Source organism: Ambystoma mexicanum, chromosome 5p (assembly GCF_040938575.1).
Source record: "Ambystoma mexicanum isolate Mex_15411 chromosome 5p, UKY_AmexF1_1, whole genome shotgun sequence".
Classification (NCBI taxonomy): domain Eukaryota; kingdom Metazoa; phylum Chordata; class Amphibia; order Caudata; family Ambystomatidae; genus Ambystoma; species Ambystoma mexicanum.
The window spans coordinates 598,002,530-598,028,243 of record NC_090930.1 but is presented as its reverse complement, the minus strand read 5'-3'; the positions used below and the strand labels follow the sequence as shown (position 1 = coordinate 598,028,243).

Sequence of the window (25,714 nt, the reverse complement as noted above, 5' to 3'; positions counted from 1 at the left end):
ACATCAAACGCCTATATTTGCCTCGATGGTTCATTTAAAAAGAGGAACAGCAAACCTACCCTTGAATGAAGCTTTGTGATGCGATGTTCGTTTGCTCATAAAGCCTTCCACAAAAGGCAAGGGTAAATACGAATACAGCTGGGCCGCATTCGACTGAAATCACAGAGGCTGGGGTTCTAGAAATAGGTTTTTGTTCGTGGTACACTGCTTAATTGCGCAACTGATCACGTATTTATACTCACGTGACATCTGGAGCTGTAGATGATCTCAATATTGTTTCTCTGGCACGGTGAACTCATCAGAATATATGCATGCATTAACACATACGCATTTAAAAACAGCTATAGTAGTGTGTAAGGTTATATGTAAATAGACATGTATTGTCCAGCACTGTGAACGGAGTGGCTTTTGGGCAATTCCAAGTTGTCAAAACTCAACATGTTTGCGCGACGCACTTTCATATTTTTTACAAATGTAAAATGCAAACGGAGGCAACACTATGTGACCTTTTTCCTAATAATGAACAAAGCTCTACACTTTTCCTCAGCGTTTTATTTCGAAATGTTCCTTGCGATTGGGTATGGATGTGTTTGATCTCGTACATGCCACGTTATACCGATTGTCATTGCGAACAAATGAAACGGGCACACCCACCCTTGCCTTTGGGCTAGAACCCTTTCACTATTACGAACTCTGCACTGCGGTCTCCAGTTGTGAGGCGAGGCACGTCAATGTAGTCGGACTTGAAACCTCGCGGCCGGACTGAGGCAGACATTGTTTTCAAAGGGTTTTCAAATGGCAAAAAACAGGTACGTTTATGCTATCCCTTGTTTAAAATTGAATTGTCAAGGGACTGCCTAGCAATATTAATATGTTAAGACTCCTTATTTATACACGTATTCAATTTGATTTTGTATTTCCGTTGCACGCGTTTGTGACTGCAAATGCCAGACTTCCTAGAAGCTCTGATTAAGAATTTTGAATCCCTCCTATTAGTGTCAACAAAAATCTTTTTTTTTTTTAATATAAAGTTTTCAAACCACTATAATGCCGCAGAGTACTTTCAACAAATGAACAAAGTAACTTGTATGTGTGATGTATTGTAAATGATTGCAAAGTTCAGCACTGGATCCAGCCTTACACAAAAAAAAACAAAAAAAAACAAAAGACGTTTCGATATTAACTTTGGAAAAGCATGCAGACTGTGGCAAGGAATTCGAGTTTAAACACAGCTTTAATCACTTATTAATCATGAACACCAAAAGCGAACACTCTGACTGTAAGGCATGTTATAATTTGCAAGACAGGCGAATTAAAATGCATACGTATGACTTTCCAAATATCTTTTAGCGCCTGGGGACCAACTCCGTTGGTGACGGTGCGCGCATTTAACATTTAAATGTAATATTGCTGAAGCTAAGCATGTATTATTAGAAGTAAAGTAATATTCATTTTAGTTAAATAACAACATTTACGGGCTAGCTTCTGTAGTTAAAGCAATTATGACACGTTTATAAACGTATTGTCACGAGGACGATGCAAATCTGGGCGGCTCTCTTCTTTATATGTTTTGCATTTTAAACTGATTAGTGCGCAACCCGCCATTTTGGAACTAAAGACATGCCAGGGCTGATACTGTGCTGATAAAAAAAAAAAAAAAAAAAAAAAAAACATTAGCCTTTCACATATAATTGTTGTGAAACCTAAAATGAATGCTTTAAGAAAATTCCGTGTTAGACTGCAGCAGCACACAATGCATGCATCTGTACAAAGGCATGCATCTGGAGGTGATGTTAGGCCGTTTTAAGAATTCATTTATAAAATAAAAACAGCTATTTTTCACAGAAACCCTTTTCACTATCAAAACTGCATTGTCAACTTGGAAAATTGAACAATCACTCAGACTTTGTAACAATTGAGAAATGGTTAGCACTGTGAGGTGAAATCATGCAGCGTATCCTACTTCTTGATGTGTGTTGTAGCAGCACATGCGATACATGCTCTAGCTTCAGACAGTATTGCAGTGGTGGGGGTGGAGCGGTAGTCTAGCTCTGGAGCATGGGGATATTTTCGATGCACCGGGGGAGCCACCTTATAAGAAGGCAGACTAAGTGTTGTGCAGCAGGGGGGAGTCCACCTCAACATTTTGGGGGTAGGGGGAGATGCATGGCAATTTTTAAAGCTGGTAGTGAAGAGGGGCCATTACATCTATTGTGCTATTGACCACCCACCTTCATCCCCCTGGAGACAAGGAGGCTGAGTAGATATTACGCCATTCTTCGGGATAATATATGCATCTTTCATTCCAAATCACCAGAGGCATATACAGGATTGTGTAACAAGTGGGGCCTGCAACTAATTTAGTAGGGCTCATCCTCTACCCCCAGTCAAATGTGCAAAAGTGACCGAGCCTAGTGAGGGAGCGCAAATGAATCAAATGAGTCCAGGGGGTTCTCCCTCAGAAAATATTTGAGAAATAATGGGTTAAAACAGTGCATTTTACAGTACATGTTCTCTGATGTATTAGGTAGCAACCCACACAGTTTTTAATTGTTTTTGTAGGGTAAGACATGAAAAAAGTCCTTTATATTTCAAGTCATGAACAAAGTACCAGAGCATTTTCCAAAGCATGTTTACAATGCTTTTGACCGCTATATGCCAGTACTCTACCAGTGTAAAAACACATTTTCATATTGATTTTGCCCACACATGTCCATTCTGGTGCACGTATATATGCCAGTATTCCCACGTAAGAACATATTCATGTTTGTTTTCCCCTTCATGGCAATAATGATTCTATAACAAAACATGTTCATTCTAGCTCTGCCAATATATGCAAGTATCCCCCCTTGAGCACATACTCCTTTTGGCTTTGCCTTAATGCCAGTTAAAAGAAAATAATTCATGGCACAGTAAGAAAACATGTCTTTGCTGGCTAACCGGTGAAATCGTTCAGTGGGTTGAGAGCTCGCTGTTGCGATCTGAGTGTGATCTGCAGGTCACACATTCAAATCCTGACAAGCACAACTCAGCCTTTCATCTGGCCGAGGTTGATAAATGAGTATCATTTGGTTCAGTGACCATTGCTTGTAGGTATGTTCTCTGTACAGTGCTTTGGCGAAAGCGCTATAAAAATATCATATCATTATACAAATATAAGAACACGCCAGTATAAATGTCATGCCCCCCATAAGGACACTTATTTTGTCAATGTTGTTCCTCTTTGACCTTAACACCAGTAAATAAAATACCATGCCACAGTAAGGAAACGTGCCCTCCCCATGTATGAACACTCAACATATTGACGTTGCTCTTAATACTAGTACAACATTTCCAGCCAGCCCCATTGTTGTACCCCCCTGCTCCAACCCCTACTTCACATAATAACCCTCAAGTTGCTTTTGCTTTGCACAGAAAATGCCAGAAAAACTAGCCATGATCCTGTGAGAAAACGTTCTTGCTTCAATGCCCCTCCACAGGCCCCATACACATATACACACATGTACAGATACACTCACACACCTATGCACATAGAGATAACACACACACAAATTCAAATATATACAGATGCACACGCACACATATATACACACACATTCACACACATTCTCCCACAAGTCTTGCACCCATACAGCCTATCTCCTGAGAGCCCAGAACTTTCACACTGCACTGTCATTCACAGGCACTCTAGCACCCACGTACACCATTCCCACTGCATTTATTCATATGTGTGCACTGGCAGACATCCCCTCCATATAAACATACACAACCTTACACACTCTCTTGCATGCATGCACACATACATGCATACAAACCTCGCATGCAAAAAACATTTTTTTTTTTTTTAGTTTGGGCTGTTAGGTGTCAGTGCCACCTATGAACTGAAACTATTTCATTAGAGCACAGATAGGGAGAAATAGCATATGAGATGGTGCACACAGTTTGAAGGTGTTTGGTTGTTTGCTGACCCATTCACTGCCCATAGCCATGCTAATCCCTATGGCCAACCCACCCAGTTCATGTCCCCCTCTTCCCAAAACAGCTCCTCTTGGGAACTCTTTCTGCTTTGTTTAATCAAGCCGTACCATCAAACTTTGCACTCAAAGTGCCTGCCAAAGTTTTTCAAAGCAGTCTTCTGATAGTTAATGACTTAATTGGAGTTGTAAACACAATTCTGGTGTAATACAAATGTCTTATCTGCGTCTTCCTTCAGCCACTCGATTTATTAGCACTGTGCGTGTACTTCACTGAAGACCTGTTAAAAAAAAAAAAACATAGGCAAAGCCAACCGTTTTGCCTTGTGTACAAGTATTAGGGATTTGCCAGGCACTGTTATTAGATGCCCAGGTACTCACACCAGTTTGCGCTGGCTACCGTCAATGCCCAGTTAATACCACTATGGCAGTGCCTGCAAAATGCCTTTCCCATGCCAACACAAATGCCCAAACTGTTGACATTGCCAAAGCTTGTTTTCTTAACTGTTTAGCTCTGGACCGCTCAGGTCCTACCATATCTATGCCTCTGCAACTCACAGGCTATGTAGTCAATGCTAATTATTAGAGGTGTGAGCCATCTAAAAACTGAGCCCAGCAGTTAAGCCTTTAACTTCCACATTTCAACAAAGGGGGTCTATTGATATCCCCTGAGCAGACGCTTGTCCTCTGACTCTATTCGTTTTCTGCTGCCACAGTCACGTTAATGACACTTTTCTCATCTCAGAGAGTGATGCGTTTGCTTACTTTCAATCGTTAAAAGTGAGTAAATAAACTGCTCTGTGAGGTGGGACATTTAACAGGTTCTTGCTGTCTGAGCCCGGGTTGGACCAAAGCAGAGTGACATTGCTGCTTCAAATTGTGAGGACTTTAGTCCTCCCAAGTCCATACCTGGCGTCACCCATGGTGCGCAGTCTTTTTGAGGAGGTGGTGGAAAAAGACCCCATGGGGGTCTTTTTCCACCACGACCTTGAGCAGGCTGAGGCGCCTTCGCAGGAAACACTGCTTCCATGTTTTTGCCTCTGTAGCGTTAGCAGAAGCAGTACCTTCCTCCCATATTATTGAAGGCCAACAGCAACAGCAGGCATGGACGTTCCCCATCCCACAACGAACGCCGCAGGGACCGTCAGGTGTACTGGAACTTTTTCTTCTAGGTCTACAGCATTTGCCATGCTGTGCTGTCAGGGACCACAGCATGGGAATGGAGTGGCGCTAGGGTGGCACACCTTAAAAAATACCATTATGCCACATGGCAGGGCCATCTGAGCCAGGCTCAATCATTCCCTTGTGTTATTTGGTTTCTTTAGTCCAAGCTTACATTCCCCAGTTTATACAGCCCATTATGCTGCATTCCTCCCATCTCTAAACACTGTAATACATGGCAATATTATTATTGGTATTCATTTTAAAAGTACAAATGTTCTAATTACTTTTTTTTCTGAGAGGCATAGAAACTCCTCTATGACTAGCTTCACTTAGAAACACAAACAGCTGATTTTCCAAGGGCCAGAAAGAAACTCATGTTCCAGCTGAGCTATTTATTTAGGAATGCATAGACAAAGTAGGTCCCAGCAAATCTCATCCCTGGAAGCAAAGTCAAAACACTTTTGAGTATCATCCCTTGTACGAAAGGCGTGCCCTGACATTGTAATGGTAATCCTGTGTACAAAACATGCACTTTGAAAAATGAATGGTCAGTGAATTGATGAGTATTTGCTATTTACGTAGGACACCTAATCCGGTCATGTACAATGCTGATGTGTTAACATGTCTTGCGTGACGGAAAAGGACGGAAAGCATGGCATGCATGCTTATATTTTTTCTGAGGCACCTCTACCATGTGTAGGATAGAGTTTACACAGCCACATATTCCCTGCAGTGAAGTGAAGGCGGAATCAGGCATGGGCATTCGTTTTCAGAGAGACCGCATAGATGTGCAGGTACAATACATGCATTTTGTTTCAGACAGGTTCATCGTGGTGTAGCCAAAGTGAAGATGCACCTACAGTCTTTTAATGCAAGATCACTTGAATATGAAGGCAGAAAACGTGAATTTGGTTTCAGGCAGGGAACTACACATTCATCCCGCTGAATCCAAAGTGAAGATTCACGTACATTCTATTTTTGAGAGACCACACAGATGTTCAGACAGAACACTTGAATTTTGTTTCAGGCATAGAAACCTACATTCATTCTGGTGAAGCCAAATTGAAGATCCAAATACATTCTTTTTCTGGGACCCCACGTGGATGAAAACACTTTTGGTGATTTCCAGGGGGTGAGTTCACATGACCAAGATACACTTGCAAAATAAAAGAGCCTGGTCGTCTGGTAAAATAGAGAGAAACGAACAGAAAAACAAGAAGGTATAAACAGATTAGCAGTAATTGACAGGTGAGTGGGTCAGAGCACAGAATCACCAATGACAAAACAAAAGAGGCTGCATGGCTGTAGGGAGGATAGGATCTTCAAAACAGGTATGCGCCAGCAGTTAGCAGTGGTTGACAGGTGGGGGTTAGGGAGAGGTCACATGACCAGATGCAATTCTACGAACTAACTGAATACGGCAAAAGAAAATAGTCTGGAAGGTAAAAGAACACAGTGGCAAAAACAAGAAGGCACAAACAGCTTATCAGTGATTGGTAGCTGGGTGGGTTTTAAGCCATATGACCAGGAGCAATTGCACCAGTTAAACAACTGAAAAAGAAAAGAGGCCGGAAGACTGTTTAAGTAGAGGAGAAAGAGATGCAATTCAAGAAGACAGCAACATTATAGTAGGTATTTGACAGGTTGCTACCGCAAACGTCACGTGACCTAGATCCACTTGCTCCAGATTACCTACTACAAAAGAAAGCAAGCTTAAATATGGAAAAAGAGTGGCCAAACAAGCAGAGACCAACAAATTAACAGTGATTGACATGTAGGTCAGGCAGAAGTCACATGATCTAAATCCACTTGCACTACTAACTGCAAAATAAAACACTATAGCACACCAGTTCACCAGGAGTTGACTGCTTACAAAGCATTATGTGAAGCACCATACAGGCTACATATGTAGGCCTTACCTTGGGAATGGGACGGTTTTCTAAATGTTCACGCCAGGGCAAAAGCAGCTATTCAGATTGTAGTCCTGAATGCACCAAGGGATTGTAATTGGCAGTTTCACGAATACTGAGATTAGACACCACAATGAAGAGTGCAAGAACTTCTGACCTGCCATGAAGCTGATGCTGTGATCACTTCTGACTTGTGGATTGAGGGTATCTGTCTTACCAAGTGTGGGAATCGGCCATGATCGGCCAATTCTCATTAGAGGGGTAGTGCCGGACTTGGAACAACAGTGGCTGGTTAGAGGTTGCCATGAGTTGGTCTGGAAGCTTTGCAGGTATTTTTAAAAAAGGAGTAGGGAGAGCCCCAGACCAAGAGAAACAGGAGGGGCAGGATATTCTCAAGTCATCCCCGCTATGAAAAGCCACCTGATGCTGCTTGTCCTGGCATAGTGGTGCTGCAAACCACGGCCAACGACGACGGACTTCGACTGCCTCGATGTCCTGGTGCTTTACTACAAGCTTTCTCAGCAAAACCTGTCTCTGGTCAACAGCCTTTCAGGACTGGCTTCCAGGGTGTCTCGATGAAGATCAGCTTCTGCATGATGTTCCCTCGTAGCTCGGGGACAGGTCTCCTATCCAGGTCCTCTTTTGGATCGGTCTTTGACAGACTCAACAGCGTTTAGATTTTGTTGTTTTTCCAGCTGGGCTTCAGGATAAGCAGCTGCAAGTTTCAACCTCAGCTTCTGAACAAATTGAGAAGTGAGAGGTCCCCAGGTATACACATCCGTCCATCATTCACCCTGGTCAGCCAAGCTCAGTCTGCCAATTAGGCAGAGTGCATTAATGCAAACAGGCAGCCAATTAGGCTCACAGTGCATTTGGGCCATTCACTTCCACCCAGGCACCCATAACAAGGAATGTGGATTGGGGCAAGCACCCAGCCTTTCAGCACACAACACTGCATTCATGTCAGTATCGGGCAGGGCTGTCTCATTCATTTTGCCTCACACACACAGAAACCAGACACTGATAACATGGAATGCATATTGGTCACACACTCCATTCACCCAGGTCCCACCCCAAGGTTTTACCCACAACATACAGTTACTGGAAAGGCTTCAGCCGGTCTGGCCTGGACTTCCCCACAATACCACATTTAGGTCTTCCACCCAACAGTCAATCAGGGGAAGGGACAGAGTCAGGGCTTCCCAGGACTTTGTGAAAAAAAGGTAACAGGTAATAGAAGCCAAGAGGCCAAAGGGGTCATCTTTCCTTCTATCAGGAATCCACAGATTCCCATGGCAGGGTATGGGTATCCCAAAATGGAGGATACTCAGGGCACCTGTCAAATTCAGCATGGAGCTGCCACCAGCCTTTACCCTGCTCTGTGGGACACACCCAGGTGCCCAAAAGCATACACTAGGGGTGCAGGGTTGTATCCCCACCCATGGGTGCCATAAAGGAATCCCAAGGGTCTCTGTTCACCACAACCAAAACGATGAAGCGCTGCACTGCCAGGAGTCCCACATGGACTCCTTGCAGAAAATAATACAGAACACATATGCTAAGGGAGTACAGGACAAGTACATGGAGGCCCTGTCCCTCCAATGCAATTCCAGCATCACATATAGCAATTCAAATAAATGCATTTACCAACTCTAGCCTTGTCGATCCTTTTCCTCAGCTTCTCTCTCTACTTCCCTCAAATCCCAGTGTTCCCTCATTCAGAGAATACTCTTACCTTCAACCCTGGGATTGATGAGACTTTTGCCTGCCGGCGCTCTGGTTTTGGCACTGGTCAGTAAGATCTGATGCCTTGACGGCACCAAATTGACACAGATATCTTTCATCCATGAATTATCCAAATGGGAAGGTCGGTAAATGTCTTTAATGGAAATCAGCGAAGCAAATATCAACAGGACTGGACACCATGTCCACATCGCTAAAAAATTACCTCCTTCCCAAAACACAGAAGTTCCACCTTTTTCTAACATTAGTTTATGTGATAGGGGCTTTCTTAATATATAATTTGAATGAGTAAGTCATTGTTTTGATTCTATTTTCAAAAACGTCAAAGAAGTAAAGATAAGTCTGTCAATACTCCAACTTTTAGATGACAGATACATGAAGCTATCATTGAAAAAAGTCAGCCTTATCTAGTTTCAATTATATTAGAGAAGCTGTCCGGTTGTGACCGAGCCGTTTTAATTTTGCAAGTTCAATCAAATGATATTAGTGCGCTGAGCAAGAATTGTATGGTAAGAGAATCTTCACTTGTATATGGCAAATGGAAATAGGTATAACACGAGTGAGCATCTTTGCAGAATACATTAAGTCACAGTTCAATAAAAGCCAAGAGCACAGTTACATTGGCTGGCCCTTCAAGTTCAAAGTTGCAATATATTGGTTTGCTTTTAAATGTTTTAATACATTACTACAGTATGATATGATATGATACAATATTTCATTTATATCACGCTCATACACAGGTGTTTCTGAGCGCGACAAGGCAAGGGAGGGGAGCAGGGGAGAACAAAACAACGATCTTACTAGGCCAAGTGACATTGAGAACATGCAAGTGCATGGGAGAGGCGGTGGGGAAAAGTGCATGGATGGGAGGGAAAAAGTGGAAAGTGCAGAGCAAAGGAGAAACATGATAAACAATAATAAAATAAATAAAAAATAAAATAGGTACAGAGTGGTAGTGCAGTCAAGTGGCAAGTGCTAGGTTTGAGACAGCAGATCAGGTAGGTCTGATATGTGCAGGAGGGAAAAAAGGGGGGGCTGTATGGGTACAGATACAAACCCCAGTGCAAGGGGTGGCCCAGAGGTATGGCGGTAGGGTGGCAGGGTGAGCAGGAACCTCGGACCAGGGGACAGAGGATGTCCCAATGCAAGGTGCCAAGAGAGAGCAGATCAGCAGGGGAGAGGGGTGGGCGAATGCAGAAGCAAAGAGGAAGGTCTTGAGATGCCTCTGGAACCCTAGATGGTTTTCCTCAAGTTTTAGAGTGGCAGGGAGGCTGTTCCAGAGGGTGGCCCCAGCCGAAGACAGAGATTTACCCCCAGCTCATTTCTTTGAAAAACGACTGACCCTGAGGGAGTTAGAGTAGGAGGAGCAAAGAACTCGAGAGGGGAGGTATTTACGAAGGGATAGCTGAAGATATTTTGGACCCAGGCCCCAGAAAGCCTTATGGACAATGCAGAGGGTTTTACATTTAATCCTTGTATCCACTGGGAGCCAATGGAGAGATTTCAGAGCTGGAGTGATATGATCCCAGGGCTTGAGGCCAAGGACAAATCTTGCAGTCTTGTTCTGGATTAGTTGCAGAGGGCGGATAGAAGAGGCAGGTAGATTAAGAAAGAGGCTGTTACAATAATCCAACCTAGAGAGAACCAGAGCTTGGGAGACAGTGAGCTTCTGGGGTAAAGCGAGGAAAGGGAGAGTACCTCTGAGGAGGTGCAGTAAGAAGTTTGACTTTTTAGAGACGTCAGAGATGTGGGCAGAGAAGGGAAGTGTAGAATCAAAGATGACCCCGAGGTTCTTACCCTCGCAGGTGTGGTTAGGAGGAGGGCCAAGGGAGGGTGGCCAGAGAGTGAGGGGAAAGGATGGAGAAAGTGTCCCGATGAGGAGGATTTCAGTCATGCTGGCGTTCAGACAGAGATCGTTAGCGGAACACCAATCTTGAATGGCAATAAGGCAGTTAGAGGTGAGAGAAGGAGAGGAGGTGGCTGAAGGTAGCCTGAAGATACGTTGAGTATCGTCAGCGTACCACTGGAAATTTGAACAGAAAATGGCAATGCAGTGGGCGAGAGTTGCCAAGTATAAGTTGAAAAGCCAGGGTGAGAGGTTAGATCCCTGGGGAACACCACACGTAGAGAGGGGGATAGATGATTGGAAGGACCCAATTTTGACCTAGGAGGGTCGGTCAGAGAGGAAAGAGGTCAGCCAGGCCAAAGCCTGATCAGTGATACCGAGGTTATCACGGAGACCATAGAGCAGGATGGTTTGGTTGACCTTGTCAAAGGCAGATGAGAGATCGAGTAGGGTGAAGACATCAAGGTTGGAGAGCAGATCCTCACAGATGTTCAGGAGAGCAGGTTCCATGCTTCTGGCAGCTCTGAAGCCATATTGGTGGTCATGGAGACAGCCAACAGAGTCAGAATGAAGGTTAAGCTGAGAGATGGGCAGTTTTTCCAGGCGTTTGCCCAGAAAGGGATTAATGGAAATTGGGTGATAGTTAGCCGGACAGGTAGGATCAGCTGTGGGTTTCTTGAGAAGAGGGTGCACAAGGGAGTGCTTCAGAGGGGAGGGGAAGAATCCAGAGGCAAAAGAGTGGTTGCACAAGTCAGCAAGGACTGGAGCAAGGGTGTCAATGTGGTCCTTGATGGTTTTAGAGGGAAAGGGATGAACCTGTTGTGACAAAGTTTTCATAGATCGGACTTGTCTAGCAACCTCATCGGGGGAAAAATGAGGAAAGAACGAGAAGGGAATTGGGGGGTGGCTGAAGGAGGGTCAGCAGGCATAGACAGAGAGAGGCAGGGAAGGGAAGGCAAAGCAAGCGTGGTCAGGAGGTCCTGGGTTTTTGAGATAAAGTGAGAGGCAAGGGCATTTCAGAGAGCCTGGGAGGCAACAGGAGGGGTAGAGACTGCAGCAGGGTTGGCCAGCTCCTTGCAGATTTTAAAGAGTTCGGCCAAGTTGTTAGATGCCACCAAGACATGGGCTTGAATGTGGACTCTCTTCTTGCTGAGGACAGAGAATCAGTATTGCCTTTGGAGCAGGTGACAGGCCAGTTTGTCAGAGGATGAACAAGAAGCCCTCCAATTCCTCTCAGCCACCCTACACTTATGTTTAAGTGCAGCTATGTCTGAGTCAAACCTGGAATTGCACTTGGCTTTGGACTTCAAGCGGATCCTCATGACAGGGGCAAGAGCATCAATCATATCAGAAAGAGACAAGTAGAGAATGGATAGGGCTGTGTCAGGGTGTGAGTCAGCTAGAGGAGGAGAAGGGGGAAGAATGTGGCAGCGAAAGCCTCAACTGACACACGCTCCATAGGTTGAATGTCCGAGAAGGTGGGTGGCAGTGTTGGTGTGGGCTTAGCTTGGGGGGAAGAGAGTGAGAGATGAAAGGAGAGGAGGCACTGGTCACTCCAGGAGAGAGAAGTAGTCAGAGGGATAGAGAGGGGGAGGCTAGTAGAGATCAAGACATCAAGTGTGTGACCTGCAGAGTGCGTTGTGCCAGAGGGGAGGATAGAGAAAGCGAGGGAGTCACAGGGGTATCGAAAAAGCAATGATGAGGGACAGGGAGAATCAAGGTAGATGTTAAGGTCACCAAGGAAGAGGAGTTGAGTGGTAGTGGCCTGGAAGGAGGAGGAGAGGTCAGCCCAATCAGAGAGGAAAGAGGTCACTTAAGCAGGGGGCCGGTATAGTGTAGCAACAGCAAGAGAGTGGGTAGGTGAGAGAAAGAGCCTGCATACAAAGCATTTGAAAGAGAAGTAGGTCTGTGTGGGAATGATAGTGGCAGGAATCCACTCAGGAAAGATCAGGGCTACACCGCCTCCAAGCCTGGTGGATCTGGTTGCGTAGCGGATCTTGTAGCCATCAGGGAGGAGAGTATCAAAGCTTGTGACACAGCTAGCCGTGAACCATGTCTCAGTAAGAACAAGGACATCAAGGTCAAGTTCTTCCAAGGGGTGACAGATGTCAGATGAGTGTTCGCCAATAGAGCGAGTTGAGAGTGGCATGATGAAGAAGGTTGCCAGCCTTAAAGATCTTCCGTGGAGGGGTACAAATCAGAGGTACGCCCTGCAGAGGGATAGAGGTATCCTGAAGTGGGGCAGAGGAGGAAGGAGGAGTGGGCAAGGTAGCCAAGGAATGAGAGGAGGGGACAGCCAGAGTAGAAAGGAAGTTGATGAGGCGAGGGAACCTCCTATCGAAGAGGATGAGATTGGTCTGAGGACATTGGACCATGACAGTGCCATTTAGGTAGACATTGAGGATGACTCTGGAGGAGTCAAAGGAAGCCATGAGGACTTCCTAGCGAATGTCACCATTAATGGGAGAGGAGGAGACAGGACAGAGCACAGAGATCAAATGTGGGGTCCATAGATCCGGTGAAGGAACGACAAAGAGGATCTCAGTGCGGATCTGTCTGGAAGAGGCACTGGAATAGGTGTCAGCGATAGGGAGACCTGGATTGGAGGCCAGGATATCCTTTTAAAACTCTTCGTTCCAGACTTAGTAAGAAGGGAAGGATAGTTGATAGAGAAGCAATTGGAATAGATGGGAGAAACAGAAAGTGCCATGAGTGGGAAGAGAAAGGAGGCAGGGGGAGGAGTATGCAAGTACAGTGGTATGGAACAGTCACTGGGCTAGCGATTACAATCAGTGGGCGAAGTTAAATGCAGAATACACCCAAGTTTGATTTTCAATTCAAAGCAGAATACACCCAAGTTTGATTTTCAATTCAAATGCAGATTACACTCAAGTTTGATTTTCAATTCAAATGCAGAATACACCCAAGTTTGATTTTTAACTAAAATGCAGAATACACCCAAGTTTGATTGTCAATTCAAATGCTGAATACATCCAAGTTTGATTTTCAATTCAAAATTCAAGACAGTGCCCTAGAGGAAACGTAAGTGGGGGTAGGATGGTAGGGAGAGTACAGAAAATACTTACATCAGTACATAACAGGCAAATAAGGGAGTACAAGGGCAGTCAGGAGGAAGTAATTAACCCATGTAGAGTGAGGTAGGATAAACTTCAGGATGAGAGGTCACATAGTTCCAACATTATAGCAAATATAACAGTCACTTCTTACTGCATTATTCTTCACAAAATGTATTTAATGACATCTGGATAATGTTGGTGGGGATAGAGCACCCAGAGATATTTAGAAAAAACAATACATATAGGTATGATCTAGTAAGACAGGCTGGATCTCAATGCAACAACAACAACAGATAACTGCTACTATTGGTTGATCATTTCAATTGTGCAGTCACAAGAAAAAACATAAACCCACATCAATGGACATATGTACAAAAAGCATATTAACAATGCTTCAAATGTGCACTGTTCAAATGGTGATATCGTCGACACAGAGGTGTTTCTGCCTCGAGGAGCTGTATAGTGCAGCTTTATGGGCAGGCCTTCATCAGGACGTGTGATGGAATGGACGGTCCCGGGTCTCTATCTATGAACAACAAATGGGAAGGGGTAAGTGGAACAATGACCTCAAGTAAAATGATAATTCACAAAGCTCCCATAGGATGCTTCATTAAAACAGGGACTCCCTGGTAGAGGAGCCTAGATTATACCAAAAACGTATCCAGTGTAAGGGTAAGTAAGATAATCCATCATGGGTATAGATATCTTTGGGGCATTCAATGCGTCGTTGAGGGAACAAATGTTTACCTGTAACAACATATAAATATCTGTAAGAGTTCTATACAGAGCGTGGTGTCATATATGAGTGAGAGAAAATTGGGTAAAATCTTACCTCAAATGGTAAAATGTGTCTTCTTGGTTCAAAATGGTGGAGACACCCACTGTAAATCGTGGTTCCTATCCCAGATTGTCCAAACGTGACAGTATCTGTGTACGAAAAACGCGTATGAGTTAAGGGAACTTATCTGCGAGCAAAATATAGGTCTGCAGATATAGTGAGGGCAAAGTACTGTATTGGGCCCTGTTACGTGGCCTAGAAACAGAGCACATAGGATTTAGCTTGCATTCGTACCTTCATGTGTTCGTCTGGGCTAGGCAAGGAGGCGCAGCATCTCTGGACACGAACGTCTCTGGACACAAACGCCTTGAAAGTGAAACTGTAGCCATGACGACCTCGGGTAATCAAACCTGTCAGTCGTGTTGATTGGTTAGGTAGTGGCACTCCTGTAGTAGGGCGTCGTCTGTCCAGTAGCCAATCGTACACAGTCATGGGGGCTCGAGGGGGCGGACTCACTGGACGCCTCTGGTAGGAGCGAAAATACTGTGTGAAGTAAGGCAAGTGTAGTGCGCGCTAATTGCACGTAAGCTGCAGGGTAAACGGAACAGAGAGCAAATGCCTAGCTTTTCGCAGAAGTGATGTCATGGAATGGGCGGAGTTTATGTGGAGCCGCCCAATGTTGTCAAGTATGGCTTGCAATCTGTAATCAATCTAGACATGTAAATCACTTATGCATCACATTTTCGAACAAACAATAATAAATACAGATAAAGATATGCCCACGTTGATTCATGTGCGCAATGGGTACCATACAGTGCAACTTGTAACAAAAAAATATGTGTATTGAAAATAAAGACGTATGGATTGTTATTTCCCAGTGACACAGCCTCTAATAATCTACTTGTGGTACCAGAAATTGTAACATCTGTTGAGGTCATCATAGAGGTTAGGCCGTTCATTTAAATTCACTGGCTGTAGAAGTGTTTCCATCAACAGAAAAATTCAGAAGTTCAGAAAAGATCTAAGTAGCTACGTAGAGGAAAAGACCTCTAGAGGAAAGAAACAGAAAGTGGACCACTCTCTCTTCGTTAATACTGCAAAAGAGGGCAGAGACCCGAGTTCCATAGCCCCCAGGACGTGGTAGATTTCACCACCTTCAGCATGCCCAATCTACAGCTGATATAGAGAGGATGTGCAAAAGCAGGGTGGCCCAAATCTAGGTATTTTTCATAGCCAAATTCAGATTTTATTCTCACATGATTATATGATTATTCTGTTACATACTTGATTGTCTCTCTCTTAACTGTCAGGCATGGTTAAGCACATTTATTTGCCACTAATAGCATACATTTCATTTTGCTTCTGTTTATAGTCAAGGAATTTTCATTAGGCATATTTCCATAGAACCTTAGCTACTCGATTTAGCCCTGAGAAGGTATGATCTAGCAATACTAAATCATCTGCATAAGCTTATACTTGGCAGTGAACAGTATGTATCTTGGGGGGACAACTCCCTGCTTCAGCTTGCCTGTCAGGCAGGTCAGTCAGATATAAGTTGAATAGCAGGTGAGCCAAGACGCACCCCTATTTTACCCCCCTACTAATGGGGATGGGTGCAAACAAAGCTCCCTTGCCATTCAACTTTACCCTAACTGTGTTATTAGTGTGATGGACAAAATGCAAGATTTCAGAAGGACATCCAAGAAGTTCCAGCTAATTCCTTAATCTATTTCTATCTACAGAATCAAAAGTTGATCCAAAAAACAGAAATCAAGCAAATAGTCTCTCTTTCATGCTGTCTCCGTGAGATATTCGATCAGCCTAAGATTGTCCGATGTCGCGTAACCAGGATGAAATCTACCCTGGAACCTATTGGGAAGGCCTACTCTGTCAACCCATCTCTGCAGCCCCTTCAGCAAGAATGTTTAAAATAGCTTCCCCATGCAAACAAGCAAAGATAATAAGTAGTAATTGCATGGGGATAGTGGAGACACCTTCTTCAGCACTGGAATCATAACAGAAGTACAGCAAGAAAGTGGCATTATTCCTTCAGATATAATCTTGTCAAACAGAATCATCAGAAGCGCTGCCCAAAAATCAGGATCCTACTTCAGGACAACATTGGCTAGACCATCAGGTCCAAGCGCCCTGGATGAATATAGTTTCCCAATTCTGAATTTTATGTCATCCACATCTATCTTGAGAGAGGAGCCATGCATGCCGGTGCACATTGTACCTACCCCTGCCGATCCTTCTATCAGGGACCTCTCACTCAAATGCTGCTTCCTAGTCTCCTCACTATAGGGGTTAAGCACCCTCTGCATTTTACTACAGTTTGCTTCACCAAATAGTAGACATATATTTCTGGAACGTCCAGATAGTAGAACCTTGACCATTCTCTGCCACTGGCAACTAGACTGTGTTGTACGCCACCAACGTGTCCAGTTCCTGTATGCATTTTTAGCAACCTTCATTTCTCTCTGTCTCTCTGATAGATTAAGGCAACTCCCTCCTATTCTTAGCAGTTCCTGTCTAATGTTGGCGCTTTCTATCACATATTGGGCCTCATTCCGAGTATGGCGGTAAGGGATAGCGGCCACCGGTAACGAGACCGGTGGCGGTATTCCCTTACCGCCATACTCCGAGTTCCCTCTGCGCCCTCGCCCTTAACGCCTGCTTTGAGCAGGTGTTAAAGTCGAGGGCGCAAAGGGGCCTCCAAGCCAATAACGGTGACCGTAATGAACGGTCACCGTTATTTGCATCTTCCCCATTCCCATTGAGCCCTATGGGGGCTCATTTGGGAATGGGGAAGAGCCTTGGTGAATGGGGAATTACCGCCCCGCCAACCTTGGAATGGGGTGGTGATTCCGCCATCCACCAAGGCACTGCCGGTCCGGGTATGGCGTCAACCAAGGCGTTAATAGCGCCATTGGTTAGCGCTGTACTCGGAATGAGGCCCATTGTCTTATAATAACATGTGTGTTTACCTTCCGTTTGAACATTAATGGTCAGCCTAAATAACCCTTACAAGAACTGAGAATAAAATAAACCAACTCTCCATCAACGTATTTTCTCAGAAGTTCTGACATACAAATACGATCATAGGCTTCGGTAGCATCTTTAGCCCATTGTATGCTCTCTAGTGGCCAACCAATGCGATTACCAGAGTAGTTAACTTCAACTTCACCTATTGCCTTACCATGCTGGATTGGAGTGCTTTCCAAGCTCAATACCAGAGTATCATGATTGCTCCAATCATTCAATTTGGCTGATAGGGTAGATACTCTTGGGAGCACACATGTGTTCATAAAAAATGGTCTAAAGTAGCATTCATCTGTCCTTGCCTCCAGGTATAAACCACTGGCTATGACCCTTCATGCTACCATTAAGCATTTTAAAATTCTCCATTAACTGCATTTAACTAGCATCAGAACTGCTGGCAATAGACTGCCTCATCAGGCTATGGCTACTTACTCCACTCCATCTGACCAGTTCCTCTTGACAAACACAGTGTGAGTTGAAATCCCCTCCCATAATTATAATATCCTCAATATCTCCCTCCACCGATGAGAAAAATAGCTCCTGCAATATAGATGGTATATGGACACTATATATCAACCCCAGAGGATCAGACATACACAGTTCATTCAAACACAGATACCAGGAACTCTACTTCAACCTCCCACACATATTCTGTATCTAACATTGGTGTTCTTTGCAATCTATATTTACGAATGACTCCCAATAATAAACCTCCATAAAGGTCTTCCCCTTTCTCCTGTCTTCGCCATAGCCTGATGTACAGTGTAGCCCTCAACAGACATATTATTCATGAGCCAGGACCCCTGTAATAAAAAGAAAATATTTTGTATTAAAATATTTACAGAGCTATTTAGGGTGAGTAGGTGAGTGAAACCTCGGGTATTCCAGGTCATTATAGATGTCCCTCAATTCTTATGGGTGAGCATGGCAGACAGAGGCTCTGCCAACCCTTTTAATGTATTTCGAACAGTTGGACATTTGCAGTTTTTATGCTTAGACAAGAGTCATTGATCGGCCAGTGTTCTTTGTGGCTACTCTACTCGGCGGGAGAGTCTGGTCTTCGTAATCCTCATCTACATCCAACTCGATTCCACCACTAAGTAGGATTTTTTTTAAACTGCAGAGTAGTAGCAGAGTACCTGGATTTTTACAATGAATCATGGATACATTTGGATTGGTGTAATTCAAAAACACATAATCTTCTGATTCCAATACAAGCAATTTTGGAATACGACTCACATGCGTTAGGAATGCGGTCTGGAATAGCCAGGCAGATCTATTTTTCTGGTACAGATTTTTTATTACATGTTTCTCATCTGTTATAGAAGTCTCCCCTTTGTACATCTTGTCACAAGCCTTTTGTGGAGTTGTTTTTTTGGTTCTACATCTTCTTTTTTTAACTAAAATTGATAGCAGTGATGTTGGCTCAATTGATTCCCCTGTATTAGATCAATATTCTCAGTTACTTCTACAGCATCCTCATCCAGCTTTGTCAGAATCAGCAAGCTGGTTAAAATGTCCTTCTTTCTTTAGTTGCCTTTCTTCTTGGTTTTTTAGCTCTTTTGTTGTTCAGTAGTTGATAACCCCAACTGCTTTGCATGTTGTGTCCTCTGTCTCACCATAGCTCGCTTAGCAAGTCACTTTTGTCTTCTGGAGTAAAAAGGATCTGGTACTTCGTCCGGGACATTTACTGAATCCTGATATCTTTATTTAAATTGGTACTGTCCACAATCTATGATGGCTCTATATGACTGTTCTGAGGTATGTTGTGATTCTCTTCTTCTTTTCGTTGGCCAGTTATCTAATTGGCAAAGTAGCTTGTGGTTGCACAACATCGAAGATTCTGACACAAAGTTTTAGCAGAATCGTCAAAGCAAACTGCACCGATGCAAGTGAATATTGTATTTCAGTATACACTGCTTGACTTTGAACCGATTCCTCACTTAATTTATGCAGAGACAAGTGCATTAAAGGTTTGATGAGGTACATAAGCGATTTGTGTTTTTAAGAGATTCAAAATGTGCATCAGCCCAAATTACTTGTGCTTCAACCACTGTTACTAGGCCATCATGAAAATTCACAATATCAACAGGCTCATCCATACTTTAGGCTCATCCATACTTTGCTGCACCAAATAACAAAAATATAATAAGGAATTGTTATCGATGTTGTCAAATGGCACTAGGTCATTACTCGATAAGCCTTGGGCCATGTTAGTGGGCTGGGCTAGATTATTGGAAATCATATTTTCACTAGATATCGCTACCACTGATGTCACTGATGCTACCACTGATGCACGACCCCCGGCTTTGCTGGCTTAAATACTAATTCAGAAATTATTTTCTTGTTCAATGGCTCCTGTCCACCCCTGAAATGATATCTGATGGATTTAGTCCTTGTTGTAGATGCCATTTTCAATTTAACTGGAATTTAAAACGGAAACATACTCACAGTGGCTAGTCTGCCTCAGCTTCGACTCCCTGACTTGCCAACAAGCAGACAGCTGAGAGCACTCACCACGCACTTGATCCAATGTATGCGCACTAATGCGCGCGGGTGCTGCAATTCTGGTCGTGAGGCGGGACCAAGCGAATTCGATCCAATAGAATTAATTAGTTCTGCGCGGAGTACCGTGCAGAGTACCAGTCTGCACCAGTACACCAGTGTGAGAGGACGTGCCTCTGTGCTACTCTGCCTTCTCTGTTTGGACTGCTGCTGCTTTAAGAAAAAGAAGCTCCACTGCCTACAAAAACCTACCTACAGCGCGGAGCGCGCGCGGAGTACCGTGCAGAGTACCAGTCTGCACCAGTACACCAGTGTGAGAGGACGTGCCTCTGTGCTTCTCTGCCTTCTCTGTTTGGACTGCTGCTGCTTTAAGAAAAAGAAGCTTCGCTGCCTACAAAAACCTACCTACAGCGCGGAGCGCGCGCGGAGTACCGTGCAGAGTACCAGTCTGCACCAGTACACCAGTGTGAGAGGACGTGCCTCTGTGCTTCTCTGCCTTCTCTGTTTGGACTGCTGCTGCTTTAAGAAAAAGAAGCTCCACTGCCTACAAAAACCTACCTACAGCGCGGAGCGCGCGCAGAGTACCGTGCAGAGTACCAGTCTGCACCAGTCCACAGCGGGCGGAGGGGAGGGGGCCTGGCCCCCCTGGAACATCTGCTGTTGGCCTGGCACTATCCACACGGAGGTGAGGTGGGATCCGCTATCCGCTATTTTTCTATTCCCCTCATTGTTGGAATTTTCTTCTCGTCTGTTTGCACTTGTCACTTTTCCTGGAGCACTCCGGTTTCGCTGAATATCCAGCTTCAAGTTACTTTTCCCTACACGCCCCCTCAACCCCCGCCTCTGGTGTCTGCGGTGTCCCGCTATCTGCGTTCCAGTACCTGAGTCCGCATTGCCTCATCTACAGCTGATAATGGAGGATGATGCCGAGCAACGCTGTCTCAGAAGCCATTTGAAAAAAAAATACTGTGGCCACGCCCCATTCTCAGCTTCCTAGCTCACACAACTTTGTACCGACGCTTAAGTCGAGGACCACAGCAAGAAGCACATCACACTCGGCATTCGATGCCATCTACTCGGATGCACAAATACAAACTCTTCCCAAAAGCGACTCTATGGAATATACAGCACTCCACTGCCTACATGATCAAAAATCCCAAGAAAACTTCAGTGGATCTGCGCAGGGCTCAGTTGGCTCAGTCATACCATCACGTCAGACGCAGATATCCGTGGCCTCGCTGGGATCTGGAGGTGCAGAGGGATGTGCCCCTCTCGCCTCGGCACTGGAGGACAGTCGGATGATGATTCCGCCTACCTGCGCCACCGACCTCTTTACCGCTCTGGCGAGTGGCCCTAACATCGAGCAGATCGGAGGATCTCTCGCTGTGGGTCTGAGGGCGGTGGCAAGGGGGCGTGGAATTAATCATTCACCCTCACAGGAGCTACGGGCGCCATTTTTGGGGCTCGTGGGAAAATCTCCAGAAACCCAGATAATTAATCCTGCTAGCATGCCTAGTGAAGGCGGTCCACAGGCGGACTTGGAGGCGGCGGCGGGGATATTGGAAAATTCCAGTTTACGGAATTTGGACCCCGGAAATAGGGGGACCTCCTCCCAGCCGACCATAATGGCCTTGGTTCATTCATTGCTGCAAGAGATCACGGCTCATCTTCCTGAACAAAGTCTCAAAGAAAACGCATCAGCGTCAACTGCCCCGTTACCACGTCATTTTGAGGAAATTCATACATCAATCCCGCAGCCAACTGATGACTCATTAAAACAGATTTATATTTTACCTACAGAAGACCACACCTGCCCTCAGACAGTAGAGGTCTCAAACAATCAAAGCTCACCATCCATAACGAGCTTAGACTCAGATGTTGACCTACAATCCAAGGCCTTGGACACTTCTAACCCTAAACTGAATTTTCTGCCGAATAAGAAAAGAATTCAATATAAAAAAAGAGGCAAGCAGAAACCCAAGATGCCTCCGCCACAAGGAACTAATGATCAAACACCTACACAAAAAAGAAAAGAAGATGGTGATGTTAAAGAAAACAAAATGACTAGAAGAACCGGGTCACATCCTCTGACCAAAAAACGAGGCCTGGGGAAGCAGTCCCTGCCAATTCCGCTGCTCTCTAATGCCCTCTTGAACTTCTTTAAGATACAAGGAAAACGTAAACTCTCTCAGGACTCCGAACTTTCAGATGCAGAAATTTTAGAAGCATTGGAGGAGACGCCCCCATTACCAAAATGCAGAAAATTAATATCTGGGCAATTAAAACAGTTTGAGGTGATCCCGACGGAAGACATCCAGCCTCAACTTACGGATGGGAACGTAAGCAATACAGCGCACTGCACCCCAGTATCAAAAGACAGAAAATCAGTACCTGGCCACAAAAAACAGAATGATGTGATGCTGTCGGAAGACATCTATCCTGAATCTATTGACGTGAACATCAGCGATACAGCGCAGTGCACCCAATTAGACTTTCTGTCTACGAAAGGAGCACACACAGATCCACATACTCGACGAATCAATTCAGGCATATTGGATCTACCTGGACCTGAACCGCCTATATCCGCTCAGCCTATCCAAATGCAACAGACAGAAACGCAGACAGATCAGATAGGGCTTTCACAATCTGTTCTGTCCTGCCCGAATTACAGGAAACAAAGTCAGGCCACAGAGCCGCAGGCAGGGAGTGGCATTTACTTGGACCGAAGAAATATGGACTCTATAAGAGAGTTTACAGCTCCAGAAGATCAGCGGCATCAACAGGGAATGTTGGACATCTTGGATCTACTCCAACCTAAAGTATATCCCTCTCAGAGACTAATGAGTCCACAACCCTGGGCAAAAATTCATCTTCCATCTTCCAACCTTCGGTCTACTTCACAAGACCCCCCTCTTGATTCTGTGTTACAACGTAGTTCAATCAGTGGCCATTGGAACTCCTCGCCGAGACTACCAAATCTACCGGAGACTGATTACACCACAACGAGACGCCTGCACTCAGTCTCGAACACTTTATCTACAGATGGCAGAGATACCTCATCAAAAAATGGAAGACCACCTGATTCGCAAACACCAACGCATAAAGATTTACCAAATAACAAGAGAGACATGACTACGATCATGTCAGCAATAACTATTGCGATGGCTCCCTTCTGTAAACTATATGAAACTCTAGGTGAGGCCTCGAGAGATAACACAGCTACCTTAGCAATTATCCAATCAAAGCTGACTTTCCTTGAGGGGTTTATATCGGCAATAGATCTGAAATACGATATTGCCCAAAGGAAAAGAGAGGAAATTGAACTAGACTTTGAAAATACGACGGCGATCAAGATTCAAAATCCCACTGCACCGGCCCTTGTGGAACAAAAATCCACACAGACTATTTCTAGGAAAGGAGACGATGAATTAGCATCAATATTTACGATCAAACCAAAACCAGCCACAATGATGAGCAGAACTAACCTGAAGACTAACACACTGCCGATACAAGGAAAAAAAGCTCTTACACTAACAGAAAAGGAGAAAAAAGATCCTCCGAGACGACCGTCCTCTCCAGTCAAGTCAGCACTGGCCACACAGGCAATCATGGCAGGCAAAGAAATTACGGCCAAAGGGAAATCAATGGCTGTATCAGCGATTGACCTAACTCAATCGCCCAAATCAACTGCTGATTTCTTGGACTCTAACATCTTGGACAATATGTCTGTCCACAGTGAACAAGATCTATCTCCTAAGTCTAAAGATCATCATGAGGTAGAAATCAGTCCCTTGATAACCTCAATTCCGCCTCTAGCTAAATGTGCTATAGTGGAAGGTCCCGTGACACTACACACAAATGAGGGTGAATGCGCTATGACACATATAGACGCTGCCTCACGAGGGCGGCATACAAGCACCACCAATGCGGGCACAAAGGGAATTCGGCAGACGCATCCTTGCCGACTACATATAACAACTCAAAAATCAGAGGCGACGGCTAAAATAGAGAAAGCTATTCGACTTTTCAAACTGGAACAAATGTCGAACAGAGATAAATACATGGTCCTAAATCGCAGAACAGTCCTAAAGATAACATCGTCCATATCCAGCCTGAAGTCTCTGAAAACGGAAGACTTTAAGTTAATAGAGCCATATCACAGAGACAACAAGGCTAAAGCCTATCTCCATATTAAGGCAGGTGCAATTCATAATCTGAGTCAGGAAGCGGCAAAAGAATTAAAAACTGCTGGCCTTCTCCTAACCGAAATTATAAGCCAGGATCCACCATGCAAAAGAGGAAATCAGAAAGAATCGTACACTAACAAAAGAAAACAAGAAGCTAATTACGACGAGCAGAATTCTGCTCGAAGAGCAGAACTAAAAAGTCATTTCCAGGTCCAACCAGACACAACACAGGAGACACGTAGGGAAGATCTCAACACATCACGAAGAATGGAGTCGAGGGCCAATCCGGGGAGGCGTGAAGAAAAATACAATCGTAAATATTCGACTGACACCTATGAAGTCTTTCCATCCCAAAACTACCAAGTAAGAGCCAGAATTAGCCCGGATCAAGCGACTCTAACTAGACACCGTGGATACCAAAGAAGTGAAAGGCTGCGACATGGCTCTCCGCAACGAAGAAGACTCGACTCTAATAGAAATCGCACGCACTACTCCCCGAATAAGCGACACCACGATCCTCCGGCTAAGACAAAGAAAGATGTATCTACAGGTGGTCCGTGGAACTGGTTAAAAGGAGCTTTCAGCTCTAATAGAAGCAGATAGCAACCATTTAGCGAAGCGAAAGAACCCACCCACTCTAAGGTGGTGACGCTAGCCTCATGGAACACCAGAGGACATGCACATTTAACCGATCCTAATAGTGAAGATCTGGGCCGCTTCGACATTCTCTGTCTCCAAGAGACATGGCTTCTGGAAAAACCGAACATGGATGGATTTGAGATAGAGACTTCCCCGGCAGTTAGAGGATTGTTAGGCCGGCCATCCGCTGGCCTTCTGATTGCCGTAAGGACAGGACAACATCTGAAAATCATCAAAACGTTTGTTAAAACCTATGGGATCCTGGCAATTCTCATACAATGGACTCACTACTCAGAAACCACCAGACTTTGGATAGACACCTCCCTTGCTGTCATCACGACATATTGGAATCCCCAAAGAACGTCCATCATTGCCTTTTGTCAATCTATGGCCGAAACGATTGACGCCATTGTGATTGAGTCGAATACGGCGCATATCATAACATGCGGGGATTTGAATTCTAAGTGTCCTCATCCCAAAGAGGCTGGTCTAAAAACAGGTCCGACCACGCAAACTGAAGTGAGAGGACAGGCCTGGATGGAATTGATGGCTTCTAGAAACTTACACAATGTAGCATGGATTAAGGACTGGCAACCCCAAATTCCGACCTGGGAAAGAGGCTCTTCCACAGCCACGCTCGACTATATTTACATCTCTAACGCCATGACTTTAGAAATGGAACGCTACAAGGTGATCAAAACCCTCGCGAGCGACCATAACATGCTTACCATAAGATGGACTTCCATCGCCAGGGAAACCAGAACTTATACTCCTTCGATTGAGTCCAATCCCCAACAGACTCGATTGCGCATGACAGCTGCCAGCGTTCGAGCTATGACTCAACAATAC

At 44.7% G+C, this 25,714-nt stretch overlaps 1 protein-coding gene across 2 annotated transcripts in view; it reads left to right on the top strand.

The window, feature by feature from the left end:
• Window positions 1-716: 716 nt before the first annotated feature.
• The window catches only part of LOC138481091 (protocadherin-20-like), a 310,277-nt gene continuing 285,279 nt past the window's right edge, over window positions 717-25,714 (top strand). For both annotated transcript variants that reach the window (XR_011274190.1, XM_069612995.1), the window contains exon 1: window positions 717-809. The gene's annotated coding sequence lies outside the window, so the exon portion shown is untranslated. The remainder of the gene's footprint in view (window positions 810-25,714) is intronic.